This window comes from Pinus tabuliformis, chromosome 2_2 (genome assembly GCF_031772625.1).
Source record: "Pinus tabuliformis cultivar Carrire ecotype Pingquan chromosome 2_2, CPIR1, whole genome shotgun sequence".
Classification (NCBI taxonomy): Eukaryota; Viridiplantae; Streptophyta; class Pinopsida; order Pinales; family Pinaceae; genus Pinus; species Pinus tabuliformis.
Window position 1 is genome coordinate 73,867,874 of NC_142300.1, and position 22,680 is coordinate 73,890,553.

General features: G+C 38.2%; 1 pseudogene; it reads left to right on the forward strand.

The window, feature by feature from the left end:
- The window catches only part of LOC149191507 (protein CLAVATA3 INSENSITIVE RECEPTOR KINASE 1-like), a 28,781-nt pseudogene extending 13,116 nt beyond the window's left edge, over nucleotides 1-15,665 (forward strand).
- Nucleotides 15,666-22,680: the final 7,015 nt, after the last annotated feature.

Consider the following 22,680-nt stretch of genomic DNA (forward strand, 5'->3'; position numbering starts at 1 on the left):
TAAACTTTTGATATAATACTATTGCAAAAAGTTTCAGATTTATTAGGGTTAAGTTTAATCATCATTTGGCAAGTCAATTTTGACTTTATTGTACTTTCTCTCTCTTTGCTGAACTTTTGATATAATAATAAGAAGAATTGATCAAAGGGTTTTCCCCATATTGGGGTTTTTCGCATATTGGGGTTTTTCCCTGACATCCACCAAGTTTGGTGTCCTCTTGTCTTGGCTTGTCTTATGCATTTTGTCATTTCATGTTCTATCTATAGTTATTGTCAATGTGATTGCTATTGGAAACTAAATTGGAAATTGTCATTGGGCTGCTAAATAACATTGAAGTAATTATGCTAAAGCATAGAACATACCATTTTTAACTAAAATTAACATGGTTTCAGAGCCCAGGTGAAGAAAAAACCCAATCAAGAGAGAGAAAAGAAATCACTGAGAGAGATATGTTGGATAGACTATTGGACAAGCCTCAATGGATTCTACATCTTACTTCAAAACTGAGGATAAGCTCAAAAGAAAATCTGACTATCATGCATGGAAGATGACTTTGGAATTGACTTTAGAAGAGCATGATGCAATGGACTATGTGTAGGGAAGAGTGGTGGAGGTTCCTTCAAATGCACCTGTTGCTGTGAAGATGAAGTATAAGAAAGGTGAGGTCAAAGCTAAGAAAATTATCATAGACTCCATTCAAAAGAATTTGGTTGCCTATATCTCTGATTTGGGAACGTCTAAGGAGATGTATGATAACCTGTTTGGGATGTTCAAAGTGAACAATGCAAATCAAATCCGCTTTCTCAAGAACAAGTTGAAGGACATCAAGATGGATGAAGGGGAGTCTATCCAATCCTATTTCATCGGAATAACATAAATCAAGAATGATTACTATCTAATGGAGAAGTTATTGCTGACAAGGAGCTCACTCTCATTGCACTTGGAGGTCTTCCAAGATCATGGGATGTATTTAACACCACCATTCTCAATAATGACAGGGTACCTGGTATCAATGAATTATTGGCTTGATGCACTTGAGGAGATGAGGATGATGGAGAGAGATAATCCCTCAAATGGAAATGAACCTACTGCTTTCTCCGCTCATGCAAAGAGGAAAAATAATGTTGGTCCAAGGAGATAAGGTCAAGGATTTAATAAGGGATTCAAAGAAGGAAGAAAAAGAAGGTGCTACAATTGCAACAGGTTCGACCACTACGCTAGAGAGTGTCCTCACAAGAAGAATACTCCAAGGGATGACAACAAAAACAAAAACAATTTCGAAGGAAATGGAAATCAAAGGAATAACAAGTTCAATAACAAAGGAAAGAGGAATTCGCCCGCCACTCGAAATGGAAATGGTCAACCTCCCAAAAGGATGAGAAATACCAGGTATGATGAAATTAATGTAGAAAAAAAAATGATTTTATCTTATTTCCACTCTATCTACTACCACTCCTCCAGATACTTTGGATCATTGGTTGATTGAAATTAGAGCCTCAAGGCACTTCACTAGGTACAAGGAGGCCCTCTCAAATTTGGTTGAAAACAAGACTAATTTGGAGATCATACTTCGAGATAATTCCACCTACCCCATGAAAGGGATAGGTACCGTCACTCTTCACTTGAATCAAGGTCAAACCATTCATATACAAGAAGTGTTATATGTGATCGATTTGAAGAAGAACCTAGTGTCTATTTCTGCAATGGAAAATAAAGGCTTCAAGGTAGCATCCATTGATGGAAAAGTACGTACTTGGCAAAGAAACCTTAAATATGCATTTACTCTTGGATTTAGGGTTGATGGTCTCTATCAAGTTGGAGGAAGTCCTTTGGGAGCTTTGGCTAGCAATACTTCTCTTCAATTTGAGCTATGGCACCAGAGGTTTGCCCACTTACATTACAAAGCCTTACCTAGGGTAAGGAAGATGGTCATAGGTATGCCCAAGTTTAACTTGAATCATGAAGGCGTTTATCATGGTTGTGCAATTGGGAAACATACAGAGGGACTATTCCCTTCTAGAGAAAGCTAAACATCAAATATTCTGTAATTGATCCATTCTGAACTATCTCGGATGTTTCCTGTAACATCGCTGGGAGGATACTTATATTATGCAATCTTTTTAGATGACTTTTCATGAAAACATGGATCTATTTGTTAAAGAATAACGATGAAGTGTTCAAATGGTTTTATTCTTTCAAAGCATTGGTGGAAATCAAACAGGGAAGAAGATTAAGATATTAAGGATTGACAACGGAACTGAATATGAATCAAATGAATTCATTGACTTTTGTAGAGAGGTTGGCATTAAGAGGGAGAAAAATATTGCATACACTCTTGAGAAAAATGGAGTTTCTGAAAGGAAGAATCAAACAATCATGGAAGCCACCCTGCCATGCTCCACGATCAAGGTCTACCAAAGTTCTTATGGGGAAAGCTGCCAACATTGTCGTGTATTTCAAGACACCCAAGGAGGTTTTCACTGGTAAGAAACCTGATGTTTCTCATTTTAGAATATTTGGTTGTCCTGTGTATTTTCATGTGCCTAAAGAGAAGAGAAACAAGTTGGAAGCATATGAGAAGAAAGGTATATTTGTTGGCTACAGTGAAAATTCAAAAGCATGTAGAATCTATGTGCCTAGTAAAAGAGATGTGGAGGTAAGTCGTGATGTCACATTTGATGAAGATATTTCCCTTGGGAAAGCCAGAAATCTCCCTATCCTAAGGAAGGATGATGACGATGCTATGGAAAAACAAGATGAACCTCCATCGGATGAGCCTATGCCCAATGTTGAAGGCCCGATGGATCCCATTGATCCACCTCCTGGTGATCCATCTTCCTCAAGGAAAATACCTTTGTGGCTCAAAGATACTCTCGAAGATGCTAGAAAACATACTACTCCAAGAGGGACATTTCGCGAAACTAAGAAGTCAAATAGATATGAAGGGTACTTGGTTGATATTAGTACTATTGGCCAAGCAAAACCATGCACATTTGAAGAAGTCGTAAAGCACCAAGTCTGGAAGAATGCGATGAATGAGGAATTTGAATCTATCATGAAGAATGATGTTTAGGAAGTGGTGCCTAGACCCACGGACAAGTCTGTAGTCACCTCAAAATGGCTATACAAAGTTAAACACCAAGTTGATGGGAGTGTTGAAAAATATAAAGCCAGGTTCATTTCTCGAGGATTCTCTCAAAAGGAAGGAGTGGACTATGATGAGATATTTGCACCAATTTCCCGATATACCACTATATGATCTATTATTTCTCTTGCTTCCTCTCAAGGATGGAGCCTACATCAAATGGATGTTAAGATTTCTTTCTTGCATGGCTCGCTTAAGGAAGAATTCTACTTGGAACAACCTTTGGATTTTGAAGTTCAAGATCGAAGGGCACATATATGCAAGTTGAAGAAATCCCTCTATGGGTTGAAGCAAGCCCCTAGGGCTTGGTATGAGAGGATTGATGACTATCTTATGAAGCTAGGATTTAAAAGGAGCTATGCTAACCCAAACCTATACTTCAAGGTTGAAAGGACATGCCTCTCATTTCGGTCATTTATGCTGATGATCTCTTTTTGACTGGTGCAGACTCTCTCATTTATAATGCAAGAGGGATTTGACTTATGAGTTCAAGATGAAGGACCTAGGTCTGATGCATTATTCCTAGGCTTGGAGGTCTAGCAAAATCTAGGCAAGATTTTGCTTTCTCAAGGAAAACACATTGTGAAGCTGCTAGAGATATGTGGGATGGTCGATTGCAAGTCGGTGTCAACTCTAATGGAACTTGACTTCAAGAAGCTATGTGGAAGTGTTTTTGGGCCCAAATTGGCAAACCCTTCTTAATATAAACAACTTGTGGGGGCCCTAATGTTCTTGGTAAACTCCCAACTAGACATGTGCTTCGCTGTGAATATGTTGAGTTGATTTATGGTTGAGCCTCATCACATATATTGGATTGCTGCTGAAAATCTCTTAAGATATCTCCATGGCACAATCAATTATGGACTGAGATACACTGCCGGGAATTTGAGGCTACATGGATATACTGATGCTAACTGGGTTAGAAGTGTGGTGAATAGAAAGAGAACGTATGGATGTTGCTTCCCATTGGAGTCTGCTTCTATTTCTTGGATGAACAGGAAACATAAATTGGTTTCTCTAAGCACTACCGATGTTGAATACATTTTAGCTAGTATGACCTATTGTGAAGCTATTTGGTTGAGGAAGCTCTTTAGTGAGCTATTTGAGAACGTGTGGGATACCACCATGATATATTGTGACAACCAGTGTGGGATTCTCCTTTTAGAGAATCTGATGTTCCACGAGTGCTCCAAGCACATTGATATCAGGTACCACTTTATCCGGGATATGGTACAACAGGGAGCTGTAAGGCTCCAACACATCAGGACTGATGAGCAGGTTGCAGAAATCCTCATGAATCCCTTGGGGGAGGTAAAATTATTAGCCTTCCAAGAGAGATATGGGGTCGTGGAAGGACCCTCTCACGAGGGTCCCACTTGAGTTAGATATTGAGCTCTGGGAGCTCCTAGGGGCTTGGGGTACTTCTTGGAGCTATGAGTGACCATAGGGTGAGTCTTCGCCTATAGGTGCGATATGTACAGGGTGAGTGGTTCACCTTCCCCTATGATTTTTGACATAAATGTGTAGGGTAAGTGGTTCACCTTCCCCTACGATTGATGATATATGCATAGGATGAGTGGTTCACCTTATCCTATGGCATATGAGAAGGATGAGTGGTTCACCTTCTCCTACGGATTCCCCAACATACATCCTACCCATGTAGTCCGGGACTCATGGGAAGTACCTCTCATTTGGACAATGAGTTAGGAAAAGTGGATAGGGACCATATCACTACAGATGGATGCATCATGTACTACCGTACTCCCTACATCTAGGATGCATGATGCTCAACAAATTGATATCGGATCAAGTCTGATTAACGTTCTACCTCTGGACTAATTTTTGTTAGTGGAGAATGGTAAGGTCTTGTGACTCACTCTCGAACAATTATTCTTAATTATCTATATTAGTGTTCAACATAGTAGAGAAGAGATATAGATATGGTTCATGACATCAAGATGGCATGATGATTGATGATGATGGATGGATTGGCAGGTGGAATTCTCCCTAGTTGAGAGGGAGTGTTAGAATTGGAAACTAGGGCCAAATTCTACTTTGGACAACTCATTTGATGGAGATGATGATTGCATTGAATTCCTATTTTCGAGAGGACCAAAATCGACCTAAAGATCATCAAATTTGGACAAGCAAAAATGTGTTTTTGAATTTAAGTCCACACATGTGCAAATTGTCAAGGTTGGCCATATTATCATGTAGGCTCATTAAGCCCAAGAGTCATGTCACTTCACCCTCAATGATTTGTATAAATAAGAGTGACCTCCAACCTCATTTGGAACCTCACTCACACACACATTCTTCTCTCTCCTTCTCTCATTGGTTCGTATAGCTATTGGGCATATCTTTTCTCTCACACGTGTGGCAAGGAGGATGAATTTTAGGACATAATTACAAGGCCAAAATTTTCAGAATTCTCCTACAGTTGGACCAGTGTTGACTTTGACTTTCCAGGCAGAATTTAAGTTTGATATTTTGGGCAGTTTTTTGTTTGGGCAGGTTGTACAATTTGGCACAAAAATTGAGGTGATCTGAGCACTTTGACCGCAAAGATAAATTGTAGGTTAATCACAAATTTCCAAGGCAAAATTTGACCAAGTTTGATATCTAACTTTGGGATTGTTTTGGGCTGAATTTGACCACCTATTCAGGATGAGTTTCACTAGGTATGACCAAGCTATTTTGAGGACATTTTTCTGCTACTTTGACCAGCGTTCACTTTCTGGTTATGGATATTGACTGCTGTTGAAAGTTTTAGATTTAACAGGGCTGATTTAATCATCGTTTGGCAAGTAAATTTTGATGTTATTGTACTCTCTCTCTCTCTGTTGAACATTTAATATAATAATAAGAAGAATTGATCAAAGGGCTTTCCCCATCTTGGGGTTTTTCCCTAACATCTACCAAATCTAGTGTCCTCTTGTCTTGGCTTGTCTTCTGCATTTTGTTATTTCATGTTCTATCTATAGTTATTGTCAATGTAATTAATGGTTAATGTGATTTCTATTGGAAACTAAATTGGAAATTTTAATTGCGCTGCTAAATAACATTGATGTAATTGTGCTAAAGCATAGAACATACCATTGTTAACTAAAATTAACAACATACAATCATTTTAAGGTTACCTCATTCATCCTGCTGGCTGGTTGGAATGGTCTGGAGAATTTGCATTAAAAAGCTTATACTTCGGGGAATCCATGAATACTGGGCCTAGTGCAATTCTAGATGAGAACATACCTTGACCTGGTTATTGGGTGATTGAAATTGATGAACAAGAAAAATAATACAATGTGGTTATTTTTTTCTCTGGTTCTGCAGTGGGATTCCTTATATAGAAGACATACAAATTTATTACTTTTTTTATGGCAATAAGGATACAATATTTTAAATCCTTACTAGAGTCTGAAATGCTGAAATGCAATACAACTTAGAGAGGATGCTAAAAAATCATGTACTTGTTGATTTGTGAGCTTGGAAGGTACTCCAAGCCCTAGGGTTCAGGGTTTGGAGGGAAAATCACCACAAGGGTCACTTGTGGGCTTGGAACACAAGGATGGGGTTTTGCACCCAATCATGTTTGGGGCAATTCCAGAGGCAGATTTCTACATGTGATGGCATGAGACGATAGAGGGCAGAAAGAAGAATCCAACGCTTTAATAATCATCAAATTTCGAGTTGTAGAAGTGGAGAAATGAATTTTTGAAGTTGACGAGTAATTATTCGTTTTAAAGTCATATAGGCTTGATGTAAAACTTAGTCCAATAGATGTGTCTCTTTATCTATTTGCTTGAGCCCCTCTTTAGGCTATAAAAATAGGGTGATGACAGGTTGTTTTCATCATCCTCCAAGACAACATATCCTCCAAGCCAAGAACTTGGTGGAGAGAAGGAGGCTCTAGTCTAGCCGCAATAAGAAGGGTCTTGGACAACGTGAAATCTAGGGTCCGAAGTCTTCTGAAGGAGGCAGAGTGGTTGAGGCAAGTGTGGATCTAGGTTGGGTGACTATCTTAGGGCTGAGACAGGATCCGAGAGTTGCTTCAAGGGCTGAGAGGGCAGGCAGCGATGCCGAGGACTGAAGGGACAATACACTGTTGTTCTTGACTTGTTTGGGTACCATTTTCGAAGGTCTATTGCTACAACAACATGTTGTACTAGGCCGCATTCCATAGCACACAACTAGAGGTTGCATGAGGGTTGTTAAGGGTGGACAATACCTTAAGGAAGCAACGTGGGTGTACAGGAGGCTCTCCAAGGTGAACCGAAGCCCTTAAAGGGCTAGTTTGTTGACAGTGGGGTGAAACTAAGTCTGCAGTAAGTGCCCTAACCAAGAGTGCAACAAACAAAAATGCTAACAAATGAAAACAATGTTTTGTGGAGGGATGTTGGGTAAAAGGAGTTGACTGGTTTGGATCATGATCATTGTAGCCTGTTGATGCCATGTGGAGGGTCTTCCAAGGAGGAAACAAGTCTTCCTAGGAGCAGAATCAATAGTGATTGGATTGGGTGCCATTGATCTGATTGGAGGGAAGTGTGTTGGCTACCAAAGTAGCCCTAGAGAAACACACAAGAAGGAAATTGTTTGGTGTGTGATTGGGTGAAGTTTGTATCCTAAAGAGTAGCTCTATGATGGATGAAAGAGGTTGATAGAAGGTAGATTAGAGATTAGAATTATACCTACCCATAGAGAAGATTTATGAGCCCGTGTACTTGCAACATAAGTGACATGCAACATTGTTAGGTGGCAGCCCTCCTGGAGTCTCGATGTGTAATGGCCTTGATGGACTAAGGCACTACTAGTGAGCAGTATGGGTGCAAAGGACCGACAGGACGAGATACAACATAGAAGATGCAAGAAAGTTTGTCATTGTATCTTGTATACCATAGACTGTTGTATTATTCAGATTTGGTTTAATATAATGAAGATTGGTGATCGTATGTTATTGTACAATTTTGTTAAAAAGTGTGTATATTTCTGCATATGTGATTTACTTCTTTATAATTCTGTTGTGCAAAGTAGTTTATGGTTGATATTCTTGGTTTGGTAGTGTTAGTTATTTTAAGACTCTAACCTAGACCCAAGGTCGTGGAAATTCAACATGGTATCAAATCCTATTTGAGCTAATTTGGAAGTATGTAAATCAGAGTTGTGCACATCAAAGTATAGCGTGAGAGGGAGTTAGTCACATTGTAAGTGAAGGGCTCACTACAATGTCGAAGTTGTAGGCATGTCTTCGGTATGAGGACAGGTTGGAGGGGTTGTCTAACTATAGTACTTGGAAGGAAAGGATCAAGTTGGTCTTATAGGTCAATAGGCTCTAGGAGTTCACCAAGAAAGAGATCCAAAAGCCAACCGACCTTAAGGAGTTGGAAATATATGAATATTTGGATGTGAGGTCGAGATTGATCATCCTAGATGGTGTGAAGGATGCCCTAATACCTCATTTGTTTGGGAAGAACAATACACATGAGATGTTGATGGCTCTTCAAAATTTGTTCCAGAATAGGAACGAGAACTGGGTACTTGTATTGGAGGATAAGTTGAAGTCCACCAAGATGATAAAGGGTGAAAGCGTGACCTCGTATATGACGAGATTGTCTCAAGTCAAAGATGAGCTTGCTGCCATCAATGTGTCTACCTCAGATGGAGATATGGTAAGGATTGCCTTGAATGGGATAGGCTGTGGGATGAATTCATTCAAGAAGATTTGTGAGACGAGGATCTTCATTCGAAGAAGAGGGATTTAGATGATCACGTGGCACTTGGAGCGTGAATGAAGGATAAGAAAAATAAGGACTTGAGTAAAGTCAAGTGTTTCAACTGTGGCTAGATGGGTCATTATTCATCAACATGTTCGATGAAGAATAAGGGAGATGATGCGAAGAGGAAAGGAAGGCAAGTTGTCGGTGTTGCCACTTCAGTTGAGATAGATGATCTCTCTTAGAGATTGGAGGAGAAGGACTTTCCTATGATCTCTCATTTCTCGTAGGGTATAGTCGATGAGGATGAATGGTACACGGGAAATGGTGCAACATATGATAGGGTCACAGGAGGTTTTTGAGACCCTAGATGAATGGGACTCGAAGTTTCACATGGTGTTGGGTGACAAGAATTAGTTGGAGATCCAAGGATCGGGAGTTGTGCCATTCAGAATGGAGGAGACATGATGTGTGATCCGGGTCTAGGATGTACTATTTGTACCAGGACTCAGATATAGCTTGATTTCCATCTCGATGATCGAGAGGAAGGTGTTTGAGGTCTTGTTCCAGGATGGGAAGGCAAGACTCAGGCCTAGAGGCTCTAGCTCCAAGGGGATCGTGCTTGGAGTTAGAGAGCATGGACTCTACAGGTTGACAGGAAAGCCTGTGGATCGTGGAAAGAGGCAGGTGGAGTAGGTGTAGGTTCTAGAGAAGCAAGAGTAGGCTTCAAAGGAGAAGGTACAAGTTCCCGAGAAGAAGGTACACCTTCACAATAAGGTCTAGGTTCTAGACTCTCAAAGGGATCCTTGTTCGAGATGGAGCTTGCAGTTTCATAGGGAGACCTTGTAGTACAAGAAGAGCATGTGGTCAGTGGGGAGAAAGGTGCTTCTACAATTTATAAGAAGGAATCATGGAGAGAGTGGAAGACATTAATGGATAAGAAGAAGAAGTAGGGTGCTTCCAATAGTGAAAACCAAACTTCCAAGAAGGGCATAGTTCACTGTACAGGGATTGCTGCGATTGTGAGCACCAGTATTTGGGCAAGTGTTGTGATTAGTGATGAAAATGATGAAGTACTTCCTAGTCTTGGAATTACCTCCCTCGCTAAGAGGGAGTGTTGATTTGTGTAGCTTGGGAGGTGCTCCAAGCCCTAGGGTTCATGGTTTGGAGGGAAAAACACCATAAGGGTCACTTCTGGGCTTGGAACCCAAGGATGAGGTTTTGCACCCAATCGTGTTGGGGGGAACTACAGAGGCACATTTCTACATGTGATGGCATGAGATTATAGAGGGCAGAAAGGAGAATCCAACTCTTCAAGAATCATCAAATTCCAAGTTGTAGAAGTGGAGAAATGATTTTTTGAAGTTGACATGTAATTATTGTTTTCAAGTCATGTAGGATTGATGTAAAAATTAGTCCAATAGATGTGTCTCTTCATCTATTTGTTGGAGCCCCTCTTTAGGCTATAAAAAGAGGGTGATTGCATGTAATTTTCATCATCCAAGAGAGAAACATATCCTCCAAGACAAGAACTCGATGGAGAGAAGGAAGGCTCTAATATAGCTGCAACAAGAAGGGTCTTGGACAACGTGAAAGATAGGGTCCAAAGTCTGCTACAAGAGGTTGAGTGGCTGAGGCAAGTGCGGATCTGGGTTGGGTGACTGCCCAAGGGTTGACATAGGATTTGAGGGTTGTTTCAAGGGCTTAGAGGGTAGGTAGCTAGGTCAAGGACTGAAGGAACAATACACTGCTGTTCTAGACTTGTTTTGGTACCATTTTAAGAGGTATGTTGCTATAACAAGCTATTGTGCTAGGCCACAGGCCATAGCACACAGTTAGAGGCTGCGTGAGAGCTGTCAAGGGCGGCAGGTACCTTAAGGAGGCAACATGGGTGTAGAGGAGGCTATCCAAGGTGAACAACATCCCTTAAAGGGATAGTTTGTTGATTGTGGGGTGAAACTAAGGCTATAGTAAGTGCCCTAACCAAGAGTACAAAAAACAACAATCCAAACAAATGACAACAATGTTTTGTGGAGGGATGTTGGTCAAAGGAGTTGACCAGTTTGGATCGTGATCACTGTAGCTTGTTGATGTCATGTGGAGGGTCTTTTAAAGAGGTGAAGAGTATTCATAGGAGAATAATCAACAATGATTGGATTGGGTGCCATTGATCTGATTGGAGGGTAGTGTGTTGGCTACCTAAAGTAGCTCTAGAGTAGCATACAAGAAGAACGTTGTTTGGTACGTGATTGGGTGAATTTTGTAGCCTAAAGAGTATCTCTTTGATGGATGAAAGAGGCTACTAGAATGAAAATTGGAGCTCAGGAATTAGGCCTACCCAGAGAACGGATTTATGAGCCTATGTACTTGCAGTAGAAGTGACATGCAACATTGTTAGGTGGAAGCCCTCCTGGAGTCTCGATGTGTAGTGGTCTTGATGAACTAAGGCACTACTGGTGAGCAGTATGGGTGCGAAGGACTGGAAGGACGAGATACGACATAGAAGCTGCATCAAAGTTTGTCATTGTATCTTGTATACCATAGACAATTGTATTATTCAGATTTGGTTTAATATAACAAAGATTGGTGAATGTATATTATTGTACAATTTTGTTAAAAAGTGTGTATATTTGTGCATATATGATTTACTGCTTTATGTTTCCATTGTGAAAAGTAGTTTATGGTTGAGATTCTTGGTTTGGTAGCGTTAGTGATTTTAAGACTCTAACTTAGACCCAAGGTTGTGGAATTTCAACAATACTTCCTCTCATCTCATGTTAAAATGTAATCTACAACTCTTATATATATAATCTCTCACGTGTTATTTTTCTGTTCTTTCATTTTTATACTGTTATGTTATTCTTGATTTCAAAAATTCAAAGTTTTTAAGTTCTTGACATAACTCACTAAAGATGATGCAATCTCATCTCTACCTCACAAAAAGTGGTTTGTCTAGACCTTATTTGGATGATATGGTATGTAGACATTGTCACATATACTTAGCTTGGACACTGGTTGGTTTATAGTGTTTATGACTCTAAAAGGATTATTTGGTTATACACTCTATTTCTGGCTTTGATATTTGTTGGTGAATATGCACTGTGATGTATAATTTTTTTTTGGTGATGTTCTATTAAACCCCAAGCTTATGAATTGATTTAATTCTAGGTTTTATGGTGTAGTACAGTGTGTAAAGTGGATTTGTGTTTCCTCGTCACTTACATTATAATACCTCACCCTTTCTTCTTCAAATAAAGATATCACTGTTTTTTCTTGGACACTAAAATGTGTGTCTGTTATATATATATATATATATATATATATATATATATATATATATATATATATAGATATAAAATTTGATTTTATTAGTGCTCATATAAAATACAAAATTTTGGGCTATTCAACAGACATGCTCAAGTTGCCATATTCTAAGAGTTTACAATGAGATGAACAATGATTTTTGACCTCATAATTACATTAGACTTCCAGAATCATTTGCATGCCAAATAAAAACCCTCTAGGGAAGTAAATTGTGCCGAGGTATACTGAAAGGTTTGCATCCCTGATAAAATTATTGCATACACCCGAGAAACAAACTAAAAAGTCCTCAATAGAGAATATCAGTGAAACGAACCGGGAGGGGGGAGCGCGGGGGAGAGTTTCATCTAAATTTAGTAAATTATGTTCCTTGAAATTTTCAAAGGGAAAATTCATTAAGTCAGTGTCTTGAGGAAGTAACTCAAAGTTAGTAAATAAGTCCTCAATAATATATGCACATTGCATATTGAGTCAATCACTTAGTAGAGAGTATTCCCTCCCTTCCAACTTTTCCCATGGCTTTGACCTCTATGAAATTGTGAGCATGAATGATCATCATGGCCATAAGATCGAGAATGGTCACAACATCTCTTCTCACGATTTTAGTCATTATCCTTAGGCAAAACTGGAAAATGATGATATTGTTTCTGTGAAAAGGACCTTGAACAACTAGAACTAAGACAGAGAATATCAAGCAAAGACAGAGACTTTAGGGAAGATTAGGCATGTCAACGTTTCCAATCTACTTTGTTGCATATCTAGTTCAGATTACGATCTGTTAGTGTAGCAATTCATGCCAAACGGTAGCCTATATGAACGAATTCATAGTAAAGGGAAACATTGGATTGGCCTACTTGTTATAAGATTGCTTTTGGTGCTGCTAAGGGATTTTCCTACCCACATCATGGTTGTTCCTGTCCAATAATACATAGGGATGTTAATGTAATGTCAGCGTTTGATGGCTCATATGGATATATTGCCCTAGGTTAGCTTCTATAGTTGAATAATTAACGTCTGACACTTTATCGTATACTTTCTTGCAATTAAGGATGCGGTTATGGAACATGTGATGGAAAAGGGGGGATGATGTCAATTTTACTTTTATTGATGCATCACACGGTGCACCACTTTACTATATTCAAAAATCCAGTCACACCTTTAATCTATATCTCTGACTCCAAGAAAATCCATGAACATTGACATGTTGACTAGCAAACCATGGCCAATCCATACAAGTCCATGGACCACTGATTCTGCAAATATATTCCTCTCTCCACGATGAACAAAGGACCTCCACAGACGACTGAGAGAGAATACAAAGGAAAGATTAAGAAAAATGCCCACCGCCCAAATGGGAAATGCATATGGCTTTGTATTATTGCTTGGATTGTTGCTCGGCTCACAGGTGTAGAACAAGCTTAGAACAAAGTGTTGCCTTTAACTACTAGAAAAAATTATCCAATCTTTGTGGCCAAGAAAAAATAGGTTAGTTGGATCACTAATGGAGGGGGAGGATGTGAGAGAATGATGAATAAAGGGTCGATAAAAATTCATGCCCCCAAGAAAACTCTTTGAGGCAGCAACGATGGAGGAATCAACCATTCAGAAAGTGCTCGAACATTGGCAGGTTCAACACACATCCCAATACGATCAATATCAAAGCCCATGTAGTGGTATCACGTGGTGTTTTTAGTTTTCCATTACCGCACTCGTTGCATTCCATTTGTTGAGAAAATTCTGGTCTAATTTTAGTGATTCCAAGGCTAAGGGTGATGACCCAACATTGCAAGAGCCAACATCAATGGAGCTAACCCCTCCAGAAGGGTAAGTTCAATAATCTTCTTGATAGTTTTTTTTGTAATGATTAAATTAATCTTTTTAGATTTTAGTGTGCATCAATTAAGTCATTATGCTTATCAAGATACAGAGTAAGACTATACTCCACAATAATTGAAGTCTCTACCATATTACTTTGGTCACAACACCCACCAATCAATATTATGTGATTGATATCAAAGGGAATTTATTTTTGCTCAAAAATTTACTAAGAATCATATTTGAATTTTGTATATTGTTGCATTTAAAATATGCATCAACAACAAGCAAATAAACCCTTTTATGAAATCATATTTAATAATTTTGAGACTAGATTTCACAAACCCTTTACAATGTGGGCTAGGCGTTGTACACCTTTGCCCTGGAGAAGCTCTGACACCCATGTCTTTGACTACTAATAATAAGAAACTATTACAAAGCAGTTTGGAGTTTCTAGAAAGCATAGAAAGTCTGGAGCTTTAGGTGCGAGTCTTGGTTTTGTAATTGAAATTTTCCTTTAGTGGAGAGAAAGACACAATCAACAAGGGTTGTTATTATTATTATTATGTGAATGAGAAGCTTGATCCAGAATTTGTCTTGGGAAATTTAAAGAGATTCCATTTCAAATATCTTTAGGTTGCAATTAATAATTTTAATAGCAAGAATATTATAATTTCAAGAGGATTTGGGAATGTGTACTAGGGATGCCTACAATATGGCACTCTTGTAACCATAAAGAGATTGAAAGATACTAATGCTATAGGGGGAGAAGTCCAATTTCAGATAGAAGTTGAGATGATTATCTTGGTTGTGCATGGGAATTCGCTGAGATTATGTGGATTTTGTATGACATCCATAGAAAGACTATCGGTTTGTCCACACGTGCTAAACGAAAGTGTTGCATCTCATTTGAGAGATACTATTCATGGAAAACATACATTGAATTGGGATACAAGGAACATGATATCCTTGGCAGATGCTAGGGGACTTATGTACCTACATGAGAAGTGTGTTCCCAAGATAATTCATCGTGATGTGAAATAATCCAACATCTCAGTTGAATATTTTGACGCTATTACAGGTGACTTTGGATCAACAAAATTTTTTTATCACAGGGATTCACATGTGACTACAAATTTTAGGGGTGTTGTTGGGCACATAGCCCCTGAGTACCTCTCAAAATACCAATCCTCTTAGACGACCAATGTATTTGGTTTTGGCATATTATTATTGGAACCCATAACGAGGCACAATGCTTTGGATTTTGGTCGAGCAACAAACTAGAAAGGAGTGATGATCGATTGGGTAAAAAAAAATACATGCAGAGAGTAGGATTGACATATTGATAGACAAGAATATTAAACCCAATTATGACAGAGTTGAACTTGAGGAGATGGTGCAAGTAGCACTGTTATGCACTCAGTTTAACCTTGGTCATTTCCAGAAGATGTCCTAAGCAATTAGTATGCTGGAAGGTGATGGATTGGCAGAAAGGTGGGAAGCTTCACAGAAGGTTGGAACTCCTAAAATACAAGGGGATGGAAATCATATCCGAGAGGCATTCTAACTTTATCGATGAAGATTCATCATTGGTTTTGAAAGCAATGGAACTTTCAGGTCCACAGAGACTTATGATAAATGTTGATCTCATGTTTGGAATTGTATTCCTATGACATGTTGGAGGCTTGTTTATCTTGGAGCATCTTGAATTTCCACCAAGAAGGGTTGGTTGTTATAGCTTCCTTGCAATTTCACGGTGAGGTGCACTATGATGGCATCACTGTTTTGGGTGTTTTCTTGTTAAATTATTGTAGTATACTCTCTAATCTCACCTCTAGGTTATATTTCCAACATGGTTTTTCTGCACCAAAGTGACGAATATAAGCACAACTTACTTGCATATAGCTTGTTAGACTTTGAGTCAATGGATTTCTGCTAAGATTACCTGCAAATTCTAGAAATTTTACCATAACCGAGGCAGGTTTTTTATTTTTGAGATGGAAAATCATTGGGACCAAATGTTACTCCCACATGCACACTGTGTTTGGCCTTTCTCAAGAGGAGGCCCAAGTAAATCATAAATCTCAAGAGGATAGCTTTGAGTAAAATTTTTAATCTAGAATAGCTCCTCCAATATAATTTTCTATCAAGTAATTAAGCTTTTCTCAACCCTTGAAGTTGGGACATTGACTAAAAATTGCACTATAGCATTTAAAATTTCTTTATGCAAGGATTTTTGAGTTTCTCCAAATTATGTAGTGTGGAGCAAATATGTGATTCTTGGAAGTGGTTCATTTAAAAGCAAAATAAGGGTATGTTCTGAAGACCTACTGTAAGTCAAGAGAATTCAAAGTGTAGTCCTACCATCAATTGTTTCCAAAATGAGTGGTGACACTTGTGAGCTATGCTAAGAGAAAGTTCTAAGAGTTCTAGTTGAGACACTTCAACAAGTGGGTTGTTTGTCGAAATCCAAATAGGATAGAGAGAGAAGAGAACATGTGTAATATTTGTAAGCAAGGAAGTTGAAACAACCTATGTCTTTAGGATATTATTACAAGAAGTCTTATTTAAATCAATTCTAGATGGTAGCTAGGGAAAATTTATTTGGACAAATAATGGTGGTAATTAAGTACATCATTCAGTGAGAAATCTAGAACCATGGAGTTAAAAGTGCTTAGTTTTGGGTTTTTTCCAATGCACTTGCCAACAAAGGAGTCCTGAAAACTTTAATATCAATTTTGATTACTTGTGAGATTGTGTTTAAATTCCAAGGCTAAAGGTGCTAATTCTTTCACTCCATTGTTTTATAGGTATGATGATGGTCATGCCATATGGACTGACTGTAAATATGGAACATGCAAATGATTTTCAGATCTTGTTGATGAGTCAGAATGGACAGTAGGTTTAAGGCATTCTAAGATAAAGTTTTCAAATCCATTTAGAATTGTAACTTGAATGGTTATGTTACAATCCTGAAGATGCCAGCGGGAGACTGAAGATGCTGGGAAACAATAATACTTGCAATTAGTGATAATTTTAAGCAAAAATCTATCTAAATGCACTGAGGACAATACATAAATAAATGGGAGGGGAATGTAATACCCCTAGTTAGACCCCCCAATTGTAAATGTAATTGTGTGTATGATAACTATGCTAGTGAATTGGGTTATATACCTTTGTGTGTGAAAATATGTTTTAAGGTCGGTGTGCCTATGTATTTGGGTCAGGGAATATCCTACTTGAATCATGGTTGTTCCCCTCCAATAATACATAGGGATATCAAATCATATAATATATTGTTGGATTTTGAATTAGAGGCCCACATTACTGATTTTGGTTTAGCTAGAACTATAGAGTAGCCGAATCAGGAGAATGTAATGTCAATGGTTGTTGGGTTATATGGATATATTTCCCCATGTGAGTACTTACAGTCAAACAATTAGTGTCTATGAATATATGTGTGTATTAACCTAATGTGTCAGTCAACAAAAAATAAACAATTCTAGTTGAAATGATTTAATTGAAGGACATGTGTGCGGAGTATTTTTACAATTGTAAAGTGAATAAGAAAAGTGACACATACAGCTTGGGTGTGATCCTGTTGGAGCTTGTGAACAACACGAAATCCAATGATATAGAGTTTGAAGATGACTCAAACATTGTTAAGTGGATTAGAAATCAGATTCACATCGATATTAATAATGTTTTGGATTCACAAGTAACACACTTGTATGGAGAAGAAATGATGTTAGTGTTAGGGTTGGCTTTGATATGCACAAGTACTTTGCCCATCAATAGGAATTCCACGAGGGAAGTTGTGGAAATACTACTTCTTTGCAACATAGATGAACAAATTAGGAAGATAGCAACTACCACTTTGTTTCCCCATCTTAAGAGGAGTTACAATGATTTTGCATCCAAGTCTATGTACACTTCCTCTTCTACCAACACTAGCACATGTCCATTTGATGACCAAAAATGTGGCATAGTTTTGTGACCTTTATTTTAATTTTTTTGTAACATCCTCATCCATATCCATGTACCATTCTTGGGCACTAGAAGGTGTTACTTTTATTAAATCTAACCTCCATAATCCTATCATGGAAACATGGTCTTATAAATTTCTTATTTACCAAATTTATTAAATCTCAAAATACATATTACCATCGCCTTCAGCTCATCGAGGGATTTCCAGTGATATAAATTTTATCGAAATTCGACTCTCGGATCAATAATTATGGCCATTTAAAGTATTGCCACGTCAACAAGGCACTGCCACATGGCACACATGGTTTTTTAAATTATTGAAAATAAAGAGAGAGAATAAGGCAATATGATAAAAACCAAATTCTTTATTGATTGGGAGAAATAGCCTTATACCGCTACAATGTGAAGAAGAATATCTCCGTTTGAAAGGTGAAGCCCGATATTTATAGTGTTTTTGATGCCTCCTTGAGTTACATCCTTTTAATATGGGTGGATACCATTGGAGAATGCCACTTTCCACTCAAATCAAAATACCATGGGTAAATACCACTTTCCACTTAGATCAAAATATCATGGGTAAATACCACTTTCCACTTGAATCAGTTGATGATATTATTATCTTGGTGAGGAGTCCTTACGATCTTGAAATGCATCTAAGAATCCCCCTAGATTTGTGTTGAGATGAGTATGATTGTTAATAGTGAAAAAATGAAAGTCATGAAAATTAAATCCAAAAAAATCACATGCGATACCTTCATATATGAAAACAAAAGCTTGGAGGATGTTCCTTCATACAAATATCGAGAAATGGATATCCATCACAAGCTCAATTTGAATTATATCACTAAGAAAAGTATAAATTGAGGAAAAAATCTTATTATGGACTGAAAATATTTGTAAGTCAACATATTTTTAGGTATGGGATTAAAAAAAACTCCTCTTTGAAATTCTCATCACCCTTGTATTTTATATCGATGTTAGGTTTGGGGATGAAATATCTCTAGAGATTTGTTGAGGAAGATAGAACACATCCAAAAGTGTTTAATAACCTACAATCTCAATATTAAAGGACATACACCATATACTATCCTCCTCATTGAAGGAAGCCTTCCCCCCATTGTAAGCATGGTTATGACTAGGTATCTTATGTACACGAAGAGGTTAAAAAACATGCAAGAAGAGGTTTTCTGAAATTTCTTCTAACTCTAGCTAAAATAACCTTCAGCTAAAGTGGGGATGGCACAAGGATGACCAGTCCTGGCTAGACGATTGTGGGATAAGTGAGGAGACCATTGTCTAGAATAAGGATAATATTAAACATATTATTACATCAAAATTTAAGGAGAAATTGCGGGGTGATAAAGAGTTAGAGTGGATAAGGAAACTAATATATTATAAGAACATGATCAATCCAAATATTGAAAATCAAAAGTACCTCTATATCTTGACTAGTCTAAGGAAGAAAATAAACATTTCTAAAATAATAACAAATTCTCATGAGCTTGATAGTGAAATTGCGCATTGATCAATTCACTAAACAACATCGGATGAAAGATTTTGTCACCTTTGTGACACTAAGAGAGTTGAAGATTAAAAATACTTTCACTTATATTTTCTTGGTTATACTTAGATTAGATCTAAATTTCAAAATATTTTTCACACTATGAAGCTTCCTGACCTTTTAACTCAATAAAACTATGGTGATATTGGAATACTTTGTTATAAATACTAAGAGGGGGGTGAATCAATTTTTCATGATGAATCAATTTTTATCGTATTTTACTCCTCTTTGCAAACCATTAGCATAATATGCATAAACATAATGAGAATATTTATACATGAAAATTATCAATCATAAGCCATAAATAATAAACGTCAACAAGTACAACAACAAGCACATCATCAAGCACACACGACACCATATATTAGGTGGAAAACCTAATTGGGGAAAACCATTGTTCTTGTTGTCTCTGTCTTCTTCTTCTTATTATAAAGAAAATATTCTTTTACATCTTACATCAGTGCAGGTTTCTACCAATGCACAATCTCCTACCTAAAGGAGGCTGCCACCTCCAATTTTTTCTCCAGCTACCACAAGAAGGAAGTCACCACTCCATGATCAAGTTCTTCGACTACCACCGGGAGGAAGCTACCACTCCCTATACGAGTTCTTCACCCACCACTGGAAGGAAGCTACCACTCCTTGTATAATTTATTTAGCCACCACCTGGAAGGAAGATACCACTCCCTTATTGAAGTCTCCAACCCTTACATACTTGTGGACGTCATTTCAGAAAATTTCACACTGGATCCACCTGCAATGAACTCAAAATATCATAGGCCATATTTCGTCCATTTTTAAATTGGACCCACTTAGAATTTATAGCTCAATAAAAACTTTCAACATAATACAAAACCTCTTCTTACCAATACCAAATCAAACAAAGCTCAGTAGCATCAACTGAATACAAATATCTGTCTAAAACTCTCCTCTCAAAAACCTCTATGCAATAAATATGATCTCTGCATACAAAACACAACAACTATGCATATAAGCTCAAAATGCATTATCATATCACAAACCTCTCATTTCTCTACCATAGATTCTGATTCAATATGATCACCAACATAATGATCTCAACCTCAATCACAATAACTCAATACAAATAACCTCACTACAAACAATCTCTCTCATACAATCACTTAGCAACATTACATAGTCTAAAGTTCTCTCTGACTCAACCCTCTCTCAATGATACAATACTCTACTAATAACTATAGAAGACAACACTCTAACTCAAACTTAAGCTCAATAACACCATAAAAAATGTACTCAGCCACATGCATTATGCTTAAGCAATTCACTCTGCAATACAAACATTTTAACCGTACAAAACATATTAGCTACACTATAACTACCCCTGCAAACACAACATGCCAGTATAATAGTATATAGACTCTATCTTTTCCATTTAGATCTATGTTCCAACGCAGGCAACCTCATTTTAATATTGTTATTGACACCATCAATCTTAGATTCTCCTCACTAACTTCACCATCGTAGCTACCCTTCATACTGTCAAAAGCATACACTGCTACAAGTGTCCACAACTTTGTCTATACATCTTCACTTCATAAGTGCACTAGAACCTGTTCCATTCACACTCCTCTGCCCATATCACACTATACTTGTAAATTGACTTCCTTGCACTACTCTGCATACCATGGATTATGCAAAGGCACAAGGTCGTACTCCCTCATCATAATGTTTCTTCGGGACACAGTGCAATGCATTAACCCTATGTTTCAAAATGTTCAAGATCCATTATAGGTTTCTGTTGTAGTGGTTACAAACGGCCTCCGAAATTTTTCCTTAGCTTTGTTTTGGAGCCACCCTACCAACCATCCTCAGCAGTATGTCTTGCACTGTCAAGTACATGAGCTTCAAAGGTTTTCTAGCAGAATGACAACTTCTGCATGATAGATTGATGTACTCCCCTCACAAGCTGCTACTTCGGACTTGTTCCAGCTGCTGGCTGAGTAGATCCCTCAAGGAATTGCGCAATTATGGAGGGGAATTATCCTTCCCTCCAGAAATTGCGCAAATCTCACTGGCAGCCTGCTGGGCTCAGAAAGTGCGCAATCTTGTCAGTCAACTTTCCCAGTGAAAACTGTGCAATCTGACCCAATAGGACTGCTTAGCCTATAAATTGCGCAATTTTGGGCAACAGTCAGCTGCTCCACCCAGAAATTGTGTAATCCCTCTGGATAGCCAGCCCAGCTTCCTCCCAAAAACTGCGCAAAATTTTCCCTTAGTCAAGCAGGTTATTGCATGTGCCTTCGGGTTGACCGGTTCCACCCAGGATTGAGAAAACTTGACTTGAATGCATGGGTTGCTTTTTCTAGAAATAGCAAAAATAAACATGAAAAAACATCCCTATATTTTAGGGAGCTATTTTTAGCAGCTAGAGGTTACATGCAAAGATCGTTTTAGAAACCTTCCTCCAAGTGTCGCTTTTTCCTAGATTTATGGCATGCGCATCATGAGCCTCAAACTTATTTATTTGACACTTCAAAGCTCATTCTTCACATTGATATTGGAGCTCTGACATCCCACAACACATCCAGGAGTCTTTGACACATCCAACTCAGCTATTTCTGGGTAAGTCCGCTTAACTTGTCTTTTGCAACATTTCTATCACTTTTTGTGTTTTGGCTTGTGTGAGTGTTGTCTGCTTGATTTCTGTGAACGCTTGTTGTCATTTACATGCATATTATCTTGTAAAAGCATCGTTTCAGTTTTTGTTAGCATCTCACTGTTGTCGCATGCATGAAACTGTTTTGCACTGACGGTCACCGATTCGGCGACTCGTCTCACACACATGCATGTTGTTACATTTCTGAATCTTTCATTCACTGTTTGCACGTATGATCATTCACATCTACTTACACTTAGTATCGCCATGCATTCACATCTTCATTTACTTTCAGTTGCCCATTTTTGGGTCTGGGCAACCTTGGCCTGGACTCTGCCTCACCAAGACAACATTGCACAATTATGAGAGGGAAGCCTCTGCCTTCCTCCTAGAAAATGTGCATTTCTAGCCAGTGACTGTCCTCTAGTCTTTCCTTGCACAATTCTGAGAGGTAGTGACTGCTAGTCCAGAAAATTACGCAATGCAGAACCTGGGCCTGCAACAC